General features: G+C 39.7%; 1 non-coding gene across 1 annotated transcript; it reads right to left on the bottom strand.

The window, feature by feature from the left end:
* Nucleotides 1-7,363: 7,363 nt before the first annotated feature.
* On the bottom strand, nucleotides 7,364-7,470 carry LOC145625996 (small nucleolar RNA R71). The gene has a single exon (XR_014110884.1). It is a non-coding gene; the product is annotated as a small nucleolar RNA R71 (small nucleolar RNA).
* Nucleotides 7,471-13,501: the final 6,031 nt, after the last annotated feature.

The following is a 13,501-nucleotide window of genomic DNA, read 5'->3' as shown; positions in this document are numbered from 1 at the left end:
GAAAGCGCACATGAATACGATCAAAATAAAGTAGAGGCCTATTATTAGGGCAGGTTCAATCTCTTTTAGGTTGGATTTGTACATTCATCCCCGAACCCTTATTTGGTTCTAGACCTTATGGAGTTGACAATCTCTTGGATCGTTAAGGGGTGTAACCTTCACCTCGTGAACGGTTTACAAGTTCCTAAAAACTTGTTGGCGACTCTTTTGCTCTATCTTCTTCCCTTTTTGGACGCCACCGTACTTTAGTGTATGATCACAGTGGGGTTCAAGCTAGTGGGATTAAGGCTTGAAATTATTACCTACAGTTTTGGCGACTCCACTGGGGAGGATTTCTATTTTAATTCCTGAATTTGTTTCGGCAATGATTTAGAATGAGTGGATGAGACTCGAAACGTTCTAAGTATTTCATGTGCGTAATTTTGATTAACATTATTGTCATATGCATAAAAAAGATCTCATTGGAAAGACCATCCGTAATGAGTTAAAAACATAGGACTTTAACCGTAGGAAATTTGAGAAATATCTTTCACAACTAGGACCGAAATAACACCGCGCGAAACTGAAAAATTTTATCGAGCACAGAAAGCTGCTGAGGCATGTGGGAAGTAGCGCCAATGACCAGAGCTTGGCGTCAGCATTTTAGCCGTAGCGCCAGACGCCAGTATTGGCGTTAGGCGCTACAGTTAAAAGCTGGCGCCAGTCTCTGATTGCTGGCGCCAATTTCCCCCAATACCGAGCCAGAAATATGCGTTCTAATTTCGACCGGTTTTTCGTATTGTTTGCTCGATCCTACTTCCTGATTGAATTTTTTCTCACTTTTTTGAAACCCATATGTGTTCTACATATTGACATAACCCTCTGGGAATTCATGCTCCATCTACCTGATTGAACGCTCCGTGCAACAAAGGGTACATTCGAGATGTTAAATTCACCAAACCATGGAAGCGAGTTTTTCTAAACTCGCGGTGTCCCATCCACTCGCGCCAACCCTTCACAGTTAGGCTTCCGCGCGGTGCATCCGGACAATTAACCATGGACCCTCTATTGACTAAACCATATCCCGAACTTTAGAGAACTAGAGCCATGGTTAGGTTGCAAATTCATTGCATCATATTGTGCCTACTTGACTAATTGTGCATTATTTGTTGTGCATACTCTATGTGATTTTTCCTAACCGTTTGTTTGACTTGTGTTTGTAAATAAGTCTTAATAAAATAATTAATGACTAAAGGACTTTGTTTAATTAATTAATTAATTAATTAATTAATTAATTTGAGCTAATAAATAAATATTAAATCGAGTCATAGTTCCTTTAAGTCAACCCGGATTTTTATTCCCGTATACTGTACAAACGTCAACTTGTTTTGGTCATAGCCAGAGTTATAGGTAGAACTACGAGTCGTACAACCTATGGATCTGTAGCCCCGAGTTTTATCTTTAATCTGGCGTTGGTTTCATCTAAATCAGAGTCACAGATCAAAAGTTATGACTAAAATACCAGTCTGTCATGTTTAATGCATATACGTGAAGTCTTAACTTAGTCTTTGCTTGAGTCTAGTCACATAGTCTAGCCACATGGTCATGACACGAGTCTTAATGTACCATCTACACTCACTAGTCTTAGCACACACTTTGAGTATATGTCACCATGACCATGTCTTAGGTTCATGCATGAGTCGGTCTTTTCCGTCATTTGAGTTGGGGGTACATTCTATTCCTAATTCTTCATATCCCTCCATCTACACCATTTTTCCTTCATATTCTATTCCATTTTTCTTCACTTCCTCCATTCATTACATGTTGAATAAAGTTTGAATCAAATAATTAATAATGAATATCCCCAAATTCCTTTTCCACAGTACTTGGTCGAGGAGAGAAGGGAGATTAATCAAGGACAATCTCTTTATTCAAGTCTCACTTTTTGATAAACCGATTCGTCAAAAGAGGAAGGCTAAAAAGATAATGGCAACTCAAGAGGAAGTCAATGAGCTTAGGAACCAACTAGTTACCATGACTGAAACACTGAAGCTCCTCACCCTCAAGGTCGATGATCCCGTGAAGCAACAACAAATGAACCTCATGCAAGAAAGCTTGAGAAAGCTATCTAGTGACTATAAATTTCAGGGCATGAGTTCACAAGGGGTCTCACTGGACAAGGAACTTCTTCCGCATAATTTCAATGCCACTGACATCCCTAAATTCAAGGCAACAGATAACCCTTACTTCCATCTAAGAGCTTTCGAAACCATAATGAGTATTAAGAATATCGATAAGAAGGTTTTCGCCTCTCTGTTCTCACTATCTCTTGAAACCGTTTGCCAACAATGGTTCTTCTCCCTTGACAAAGAGAAAACCTCTACCTGGGAATCGATAGTGAACGCTTTCATTGATAGGTACAAGTGAAATATCCAAGTTGAAACCGACCATAGACAACTTGAGATGCTAAGACAAAAAGAAAATGAAGGCTTTACTTCTTTCTTTAATAAATGGAGGGAAACTTCCACCAAGATGATTGAGGTCCCCATCGAAAAGGAGTCTGTGAGGATGTTTATCAAGAATCTCCAAGAAAAGTATTCAAAGCATCTAAAGTATCAACACAATCTGAATACTTTCAAGGCCGTTTATGACATCGGAATTGAAATCGAAGATGACCTCGCAAAGCAAAAAGCTACTAACAATAGTAACCACGGTGGCTGGAAAGGAAAGAAGAACGACAATCATTCTTCTTCCGAAAACGCCCACTCTAGTAATAATGTTAGTACCTTTGACCATAATGGTGTCTTAGCCATGGACAATCAAGGATCTAAAAGGAAACCCATGCGAGAGTTCACACCCATTGTAATGACCTACGATGCTGCTTTCGATCGTCTCTATGATCGAGGATTAATCAAACCTATTGGCCCTACCGAGGATCCAACACCAGAAAATTGATCTTCGAGATGGATTCCAAACTCCTATTGCAAGTATCATCAAGGGCGCGGTCATACTACTGATGAATGTTACAGGTTTCAAAACCTCATTCAAGATCTCATAGAGGTAAATAAGATCCCATTGCCTCTAGCTAGCGAGAAGACTGGATGATGTCAAAGCAAACAACACAAGACAGAGGCAAGCTTCAATGACAAGATTTCATGACCTCTTTTTCTATTTCTTTTTCATTTTTTCCTTTCCCCAATAAGTCTAGCATAGGAACCTTTTCTTTTCCTTTAGATTAATTTTGTAGATTCTTTCTTTTCCTTTTTCTTTTAATAAAAATGAGCATTTATTTCCTTATATATGATCATTTCATTATTTTGCATTAAAAAAAATGTCGAATTAAGCACAAGGTATACCAATGATTTGAGGAACCTCTTGTAGCCACATCATATCTCCTTTCATATTTCTAATTTACAATCCTTTCTTCATAAACCACTTTGAGCTTCGTCTAACGATAGACCCTTCTTTTTTCAACCTACATCTACCTAACCTTGGGATGGGATGGTATGCAACTTATGCGATAAAAGCTTGAATGACTAAAATAGCAAAAATAAGCAAAAGCAAATAAATAAATAAAGTGTACAAAAGGGCGAGTGTTCCAATGTCTTTGATATGAAAATATCTTTGATAAGAACACGTCTCAGATTGCGTCTCTTATCGAGTGCTCAGTACCGTGCCTGAGAAACATGAATGTCAAGTGAGTGATAGACCGCATGATCGGGATTGCCCACACTTATTAAAATAAAATAAATGCTAAAGCATAAGCAAAAAAGAGCTAAAAAAGAGTAGAAACTCAAGCATAAAAATACAAATATCCAAAAGCAAGGTTGCACACCTTGGGGGCTTATCTAGGGTCTTGAGCCTTTATCCCCTTCTTCTATAGCCTTTAGCCTAACCACGTTACAACCCTTAAAAAGACCTTTTGAGGTATACACACACTTGTGCGAGGTTCGGCTAGAGCTACGTTCGGCCTGATTCCTAACGGATACGTAGGCAACCTCACATCGAGGTGCGGCCGTAATAAACATGCATTCATACTCACATTCACACACTTACACCATGATCATATCAAGGGATTCCCTATGCTCATCCCTATCCATTTAGAGCTAGACTTGGGGGCTTGATCCTTATATCATTAGCTTACCTAGCCTAAGAGTCACCATCATTTGAATCTTCTAAAAATAATATCTTTCCACACACTTAGCTCTTGCAGCTTAACTTTAGTGTCACTTTCACACACATCACAGATACATGACCAAATATACTTCCCTTAGGAACCCTTTGTCATGGAATCTTAACACAACGCTGAAGCATGCCTTATCATATCAAAATCGCTCATCAATCATAATTGTCATTGCATCACGAAGTATGAAGTGCTTAGCCTCCGTGCCTAAGTTACCCTAATGCTTTCATCATTGAGTCAACAATTGAGATAGCCTAGGATGGATTAATCCTTGCACCTTGAGAGACAGTATCAAACAACATCTGACTAAGCTCATTCAACATGCACCTTCAAAAACTTCGCTTCTTTCTTTTTTTTGCGTCTTTCTTTTTCGGGAGAAAGTCGGTACCCTCCAAAAAAATGACGGAAATTTTTTGCTTTTTTTGCATTTTCGAGTCTTACGATCACAATACTATGCACACACGGGTCATGAGTCACACGTGTCACTTCAGTCGAGTCAACCTCGAGTCAGTCAATCACATCGAGTCAAGTTTATGCCTTGAGTCGTGTCAAGTCAATGTGTCAAACACGTTAGACCTTAGGTCAACCCTAAGATAATTTTAAAAATTGGCAAATTTCTATAGTAAAAAATAAATACAGGTGCAGCAGAATTGGGAAGACCCTATCACAGCGTTCGGCGACAGAGTCAATTCTTGGCGCCAGAGATATTTCAGCAGTGACAGAGCTCGAAGCCTCTCAGAAAGATGATTTCGACCTCATGCAGCAACTTCGGGTTCCTTGGTACGCCATTTAGCCCCTATAAGCAATTTGACATGATTAAGTAGTCGGTTTGATTACAGTCTAAGTGATTGATGTGTCCATTTTATATAGTATTTTACCCCCGTCCCTTGGTCATAATTAGCAGTGTTTTTGGCTCTTTAGAGCCACTTTTATTACTAATTTGTGTGTTCTAGTGTTTTTCGTAGTTTTAGTTGTATTTTACAGGAAATTGCACTCTTGGAGCATTTTCCCGGGCCTTATTGGATCGACTACGGAAGCTAGAAGAACACGACCACTTTTAGAGCCCAAGACCGGTGAGAGCCGGTGATTAAGAGCTCGGTAATCAGGATACCGAGGTTTGGACCGAGTATTCAAGACCCGAAGAGGAGATCCGGATTGGGCCGAGGAGTCGAGCCCAATCGGAAGTCCAAAGCCTCGAGGAGCCACAAGGGCCCGATCGGGCAAGCTTAGCTCGATCGGGCAAGATGCGTGCTGGTGCGTGGCCCAAGGCGTGCCCGATCGTGCGAGGCTTAGCACGATCGGGCGGTGCTGTGAGAAGACCTGTGCGAGAAAAAGGCGGGCCCGATCGGGCGGTCTCTAGCCCGATCGGGCGCGTGTTTCTGGAAAGGCTCTTTTGTCGAGCAATTAGTATCTAATTAGGAGTAGTTTTTAGTTTTGTTTAAGTAAGTTTTTAGGACGCTTAATTTGACGGATAATCCTTCTCTCATAGACTCTCTCTCTCTCTACTTAGTTTCTCTCTCTAAACCTTTGTTCTTAATTTCTTTCATTAATCCCAGATTTATTTTGGTAACGATTTCTTCTCCTTAATCTTAGTTATTTATTTTATCCCTCTCATTATGATTTATTTTATTACTTTGATTAGTTTAGTTTTTAATATGTGTGAGTAGTTTAATTTCTAGGGTTTATGGGGATCTAATAAATAATATGAAGGGGTAAATTATTGTTGTTGATTATCAATGCTAGATTAATTTCCTATTGATTGATTGAATGCTCTGTGACTAGATTAGGCCTATCTTTTATGCATGAGTTTGACAATATTGATTCAAGAATCGAGAGATGAGAATTAATGTTTAGGTCTAGTTTCAATAGGCAAGTTAATTTATAAATGGTTAAGTCAAGATTCGAGAGATGAGATTTAATACCGATAAATTAATTGTGTGATTGTAATAAGTAGCGAGAGCCCTTTACAATCTGGCTAATTGATGCATTGATGATTGACTATTATTGATTATTGGTATTGCATGATAATTTCTTATTGGATTGTTTTAATGTTTACATTGCGGCTTGTAAAAGTATAGCAATATTAAATTGATGAATCGAGCAGATGTTAATTTGATATTAAAGGTTATTTTCAATAAGAACTTAGATCTAGTAAATTGCGAGAGCCTGTTAGATCTATGTTGATTAATAAATTGCGAGAGCCTGTTAATCATGTTATCTATGCATTGTTAATTATTAATTACTTCGTTCTATCCCGGAATATTATTTATTAGTGAACCTATGCCCTAGATCCTTTCATATATTGTTTTCTTCCTATTCTCAACCTTAGTAGTTTAGTTTCTTACTTAATTATAAATATTAGTTACTTAAATAATTTAGATTATAATAATTAATTAGAATTAAAAAGACCTGTTTCCATGTGGAGATCGACCCTACTTCCCTATCTACTGTAGTTAGTGATTTAGGTAATTATTTTTTATTAGAGGATACGACTCTACCCTGTCAAAATTTGGCGCCGTTGCCGAGGAAACGGTTTTATTTTTATTTCTGATTGTTTTTGTAGTCTAGATTATTTCTCTTTTGTCTCAGAGAGCGTTAGTTCTCTGAGAAAAATCTCATATTTGCTTCTAGTTTTTGTTTATGCCCAGGTGTTCCAGATCAGGTTACATCCCATTCGATCCTGAGATCGAACGTTCCTTCCATAGACAGAAAAACTTCTATAAGCAAATCCTGGCGGATTCTGGTGATAATAAAAATAATCACCGCAATCCTCCAACTGATTCTAGCAATTCAGAGACATCATCAGACATAGAATCAGAGATGGCGGCTCCAAAGAAGCTTAGTGATTATTCACAACAAAAGCTTACGGATTTTCCACATCTCACCCCTACTCCGACTCTTGATGGGGTTCAATTTGAAATTAAACCTTAATTTATAACGATGATAGAGAGGAAGCAATTCAGTGGAGCAAAGGGTGAAGACCCGAATCTTCACATTGCCGACTATTGTCAATATTGCAACACCATCAGACAAGCCGGGGTCACTCAAGACCAAATCAGGGAGATTCTCTTTCCCTTCTCTTTAACTGGAAAAGCTAAATTGTGGTTTAATGGCTTAAATAGAACTACACTCGGTATAACTGACTGGGAAACTCTTGTTTTGAATTTCTATAATAAGTATTATCCTGCAGAGAGAACATCAGTATTACGGAGTGCAATTCAGAACTTTGCCGAAGAAGCCGACGAGTCTTTATGTGAGGCTTGGGAGAGGTTCAAGGACTTACAAAGAGAATGCCCTCACCATAATTTAGCGCAATGGCAGTTAATCCAAGCCTTTTATAACGGCATTGGAAATTCTTCTAGAATAATTTTAGACTCTGCAGCTAGTGGGAGATTTATGAATCTTAATGTTGATGATGCAGGTCATGTTATTGAAGATATGGCGATACACAATTCCCAATATGGGAATCTCAGAGGATTTTCTAATAAGGGGAAACATAGTGTCGACTCTGTATCCTTTTTGCAAGCTCAACTGACCTCTATTTGCCAAAAATTAGATAATCTGAGCACTGCCAATGTAGCCAATGTTTCTGCGATTAATAATAATTCTAATGAGGCTTTCTGTGAAAATTGTGGTATTGTAGGTCATTGGGAGCAGGATTGCAGGAGTTCCGTGGAGCAAGTTAATGCCTTCCAAGCTTATAGGCAGAATAACCCATACTCCAACACTTACAATCCTGGGTATCGGAATCATCCATACCTTTCCTACCGGAGCACTAATGTTCATAATCCACCACTACGAGAACCACAGGTGCCACAGCAACAGCAGCAGAAATACTATCATCCCAATGCTAGCCAGAAGAATCAACCACAACAACCCCCCTCATCTTCCGACCCTTCTTTGGGGGAAATTAGAGCAATGTTGGTCAATATGCAAAAGCACATGGAGAGCAGGGATGCGACAATTGATCAAATTCTAGCGCATAATAAAATTGTAGATAATCAAATTGCGCAACTCTCCGCTACTCTACAAGCACGCCAACAGGGAGCTCTACCGGCACAGCCGACTAGGCCTACAAATCAAGCATTTGCAATTACTCTAAGGAGTGGTTCAAACTATGAAGGGCCCTCTATGCCCAGAGTTGATGAACCTATTTTATTAAATAATGCTAATCTTGATTCCATTAAACCAAACAATGTAGTTGATAGCCCTGTAGGGCTACAGGATAATACTAACATATCTAATTCTACATTGCAGGGTAAAACTCCAGAGAGGGTAGCTACTCCAGACAAAGATAAGAATGCTCCAAAGCCAATCATCAAACTTCCTTTCCCCAATCGTCAATTGAAGACAAACTTGGATAAGCAGTTTGGTAAGTTCCTGGAGGTGGTAAAAGATTTGAAGGTAACAGTTCCCTTTACTGAATTGATCACACAAATCCCCTCATATGCAAAATTTATGAAAGAAATTTTGATGAGAAAAAGGTCTATTAGTGAGGTAGAGACAGTAGCTTTCACTGCAGAGTGTAGTGCCGTACTTCAAAATAAGTCTCCACCTAAATTAAAAGATCCGGGTAGTTTTTCTATCCCTTGTCATATTGGCAATCTCTTGATTGATAATGCATTATGTGATTTGGGTGCTAGTGTTAGCGTCATGCCATCATCTGTGTGTTCTAAGTTGAATATGGGTAAATTAAAAGCTACCAATATAACTCTACAAATGGTCGACCGTTCTTTCAAATACCCCTTAGGTGTTTTAGATGATGTCCCCGTTAGAGTAGGTAAATTTTATATACCTGTGGATTTTGTTGTTCTTGATATGGATGAGGATATGCAAACCCCAATTATTTTGGGTAGACCATTCCTTAACACTGCAGGAGCAGTCATAGATGTAAGAAGTGGTAAGCTAACACTATCAGTAGGGGACGATAAAGTGGTTTTTAATCTGAATAATGCCCCCAAAAGCTCCATGACTGAGGAGAAATGTTTCAGTGTTAATGTGGTTGTAAATTATTCTAACAAGCCCCAAGCTCTTGAAAAAGATCCCTTGGAGGCGGTATCTTGTGTTGCATCCTTTTCAGATGAGGTAGACAAATGGCAGAAGGAAGTCGATGCAATAGAAAGAGCACTCTACAATGTTGGTCTTGGTTTCGAGGACGAACAAGTGGAACCGATCGAGCAAGTTGTGCGAATCGAGCCTACGGTAAGTGTTCCGCCAGATCGAGTTGCAAGTGCTGAACACAATGACAATTTGAAGCAACATTCGATCGAAGAAGGGTTTTTAGTGCGTAGCATTGAAGATCCCCCAGTCCAAGTCAAGGAGGATCCACCAGATAAGGCGACTTGGCGTCCCACAGGTTATTTCAGGAAGCCGCATCGCAGCCTAAACATCGCTAGACCGGGTGAGAAACCACCCGATCAAGCGTTAGGCCAAGGGTCCTAGGAATTGTACTTGCTAAGAAGGTCGTGCGGGACCTAGATAAACCAGCGCTTTGCGGGAGGCAACCCGTATTTCATGCTTTCTAGATTAGTTTTCCTTTTCTCTTATTTTTATTTTTATTTTAGAGAGGTGAGGAGAGTGATATTTCACCAGTTTTAAGTGTTGTTGTACAGGTATGAATTTGACAGGTTTAAAGACTTAGAAAAATTTGAAGAAGAAAAGAAATCGGAGAAACTCCAGGGCTTGGTACGGGCCCGATCGGGCGAGGTTCGCCCGATCGGGCGCGCAAGTGAGGCAAAAATCGGAGAAAAATTCGCCCGATCGGGCGAATCTGCCCGATCGGGCGCGCAAGCAGAGCTGATTTCGTGGCTAATTTCGCCCGATCGGGCGAAGCTTGCCCGATCGGGCGCTTTTTTGGAAAATTGAGTGAAAGGAAAAGATGTGTCGGGCGAGCAAAGGGCGAAAATTTTGTTCGCGTTCGCGCCCGATCGGGCGCGCAACTGGAATTCCAAACTTTCACCCGATCGGGCGAGGCTCGCCCGATCGGGCGCGCCTACAGCCCGTCCCCCCTTTATTTTCTTTTCTCTTATTTCTTTCCTCACTTTCTCCTTATTTCATCTTCTTCTTCTCACTTTCTCTCTCTAAAACCTCCATTTTCAAACCTTCAACTCATACTTCAATCCAAGATCTCCTCCAATTCTTCCATCCAAACTTAAAAATTCTTACATTTTCCAACTCCTCATTTTCCTCTACAATCTACACTAAATTTTCAACACTTTCTCTCAATTTCTTCTCAAACCCTAAGAGAGAGAAAGCTTCAATTCCTACTACTTTCACATAAAATGGCTTTCAAGAGGTCTAGAACTGTAAGGGGTGAAGGATCGAGGCAACAAGCACCCAGCATTGACCCGGAGTTGCAAATTCCGGGGTGGGAGAGGGTGGTCATCACCATCCAAGAGCAAAGGCAAAGGATGCTCAACCTCATCTCACGGCAGGTAATTCCTACCCGTTTTATTCATCATCCTATGCTTTTTAGACTAGGAATTGATAAACATGTTGAAAAATTGTTCAAAGGAATTGGCATGAGTGGTTTGTTCACATTACACTATGATACTTATGATTATTTGACTTTAGAATTCATTTCTAGTTTTAATGTTATAAAATCAAATGCTTTAATCTCTCATGTTCAATTTCGATTGTTTAATAATGATATTAGATTGTCTTTGAAAGATTTTGGAAAATTGTTTGATTTGAAAGCCGATAGACCAATTGAACCACCCCAAGACAACATTACTTTTGTCTACCATGCTCTAACGGGGAATCCTAACTTGAACCTCCAACATGCCAAGGGCACTTGGATTCAACATCCCGTGCCAAAACTTTGGCAACGGTTTGTTGGCCTTACCATCTTTGGGAGGCATGAACCGGAAAATATGAGGAGGGATGAACTAGAACTATTAGGATCATACATGATTCCTAAGAGTGAGCTTAACATAGTTCATAGGATGGCCCAACACTTTCAGAGGGTGGCCAATGCGGCTGAATTGGGTAGGTCTAGGGTCCCAATTTACTTTGGTGGGTTAGTAACCCACATTGCGGTTAAATACCTTAGTTGGACCCTTAGCGATGATGGTAAGGTAGCCGGACCAACCTTAATGGACGCACCCTACTTAGGAGGCCTTAATTGGATAAATGTGATAGGGGGTGAGACTTGGTGGGTGATTCATAGGGAGTCGGGTAGAAGAGACAACGCTTTCACCTTGCCTAACCCGGCCTTGACTAAATTTGAGAAGGGTCTTCCCTCTTATACCTTTGAATTAGGAGACCAAGGGGAGGCCCAATCACACCACCAAGCACCTCCCTCACCACCACAACATTTCCACCAACCATCACCCCAACACTACACACATACCATTCCCACTTCCTCAACCAACTACAACATCGACCCTAATGCCCCATATGACTTTTCGGCTTTTAGAAGCCAATTGGATCGGATAGAGAGTGGGAAAGGGAGGATGGAGGGTATGGTTAGGAATTTGGACACTAGGGTAGGAGCCCTAGATGCTAGGGTTGGGGTTGTGGAGAGGAACTTAGGGCGGGGTTTATACCCCATGTATGATGATTATGCCCGTCGAGGGGCTATTCCCCCCAAATCATTTGTCCCCGATTGGTTCCAATATCCGCAGGGTGGATATACGAACCCAAGTGCCTACGGTACCTATGTGGACTATTCATCGGTCCATGGATATGGGACCGATGCTCCTTTTGGTGGGCTTGGGGGAATGTAGACCCTAACTATTTTGCAGGTGGTTCGGGTTATGGAGGTGGTGGTTCGAGCCATGGTGGTGGGGGCTATTCGAGGATGGATGAGGATGAGGAGTAGGTTACACTCCCTAGTCAATGAGGGCATTTCTTGATTTGGCTTGGGGGGGTAATCTTTCGCTTGGTAACTCTCTTTCCTTTCTCTCTATTTACTTGCTTTCTAGTGTAGTTTTTATTTGCTTTCCTTGTATAGTTTTTATTGCTTTCTAGTGTAGTTTTTATTTGCTTTCCTAGTATAGTTTTTATTGCTTTCTTATATATGAAAAATACAAAAAAATTGAAAAATAAAAAAAATCCAAAAATACGTTCCAATGAATTATAAATTATGCTTCCCTGTGCCCCTTACTTGAGAAAATTGTTTTGATTCTTGGTATTTGATGATAGGCATTGTGGATTAGTTGATCATGATTTGATGTTTGATTGCCTTGAACCCTTAACATGCGTCAATTTTGTCCAACTACTTGTGAATATAGTGCTTGACTAGTTGATTTGGTAAGGAATGTGTGATAGTTCCATAATTCCTGGTATGTCAATGAATTTGAGTATTGGTCTGCTACTACTAGTAATATTTATATGATTCATTATTATGCACATTGTGGAGGACGAAGGCATTTGTTCTTTTAGGTAGCCTCCAGACAATGTAGATACATTTGTTCCCTTCTTGCTACCCATGTTGTTGCCTTGACTTTTTTGTTGTTTATTAGCTACATTACAAGCCTATTTTGCCCCATTGGTTACTAGTCCCAAGCTTGGCTTGGGGGAGCTATTAGTGAGTGAGGTGAGGGAGTTTGTAGTGTGCTTATTATTTGCACAATTTGGGTGGGTTTTTGAGAAGTTGTTTTGTTGTTATTCATGTTTATTTTTGATGAGTATGAAAGTTATATTTTCTTGAAAAAATAAAGCATGATGTTATGAAATAAAAAGAAGTTCAAAGAGAAAAAAATGTGAAAAAAAATAAGTGAACTTCAATAGAAAAAAAATGTTCAAATGATCTAGTTGGAGGTTGATCAAAAGAAAAAAAAATTGAGCCTCAATGAAAAATTCAAGTTTGGAAAATAAAGTTTGTTTATTCACTCTACTTCTTCATTATTATATTTTATGAGTGAAATTGTAAGAGTTGGGTTTATTTATTATGATTGGAGTATATTTGGTTGATGTTAGAGTTGGTTATGTAGGAGATGTATGATCATTATTTATTTTGATCAAGGGTTCTATTCGGATATGGCTCCTTTAAGCATAGCTTTTCTCTCACTTATTCCCAAATTTATCTTACCCTTTACCCTAGCCTTACATTACAAGCTTTAAAGACCTTCCGACCTTTGTGCATAGAATTGTATGAATGTGAAAGTGTTGTTTATCAATGCAAGTTATGATTTGACATATTTCGAGTCGACTAGTAGTTTGAGCGTTCATTGTTTTATACACACGAGAGTGTGAGTTGGGAGGGCATTGTTCACATTAAAGGGGTTGGATGGAGAGCGATTGAGTACGTCTTTTACTCGCCACATAAATGAGAGTCGAGTGTGTGAGAACTAGTCTTGAATTCTATATGCTCTTGTGGTTTGCTCTGTTTGACAA

This window comes from Chenopodium album, chromosome 3, assembly GCF_948465745.1.
Source record: "Chenopodium album chromosome 3, dcCheAlbu1.1, whole genome shotgun sequence".
Taxonomy (NCBI): domain Eukaryota; kingdom Viridiplantae; phylum Streptophyta; class Magnoliopsida; order Caryophyllales; family Amaranthaceae; genus Chenopodium; species Chenopodium album.
Note: the sequence above shows the minus strand (reverse complement) of the source record. Positions and strands in the feature narration are given on the sequence as shown.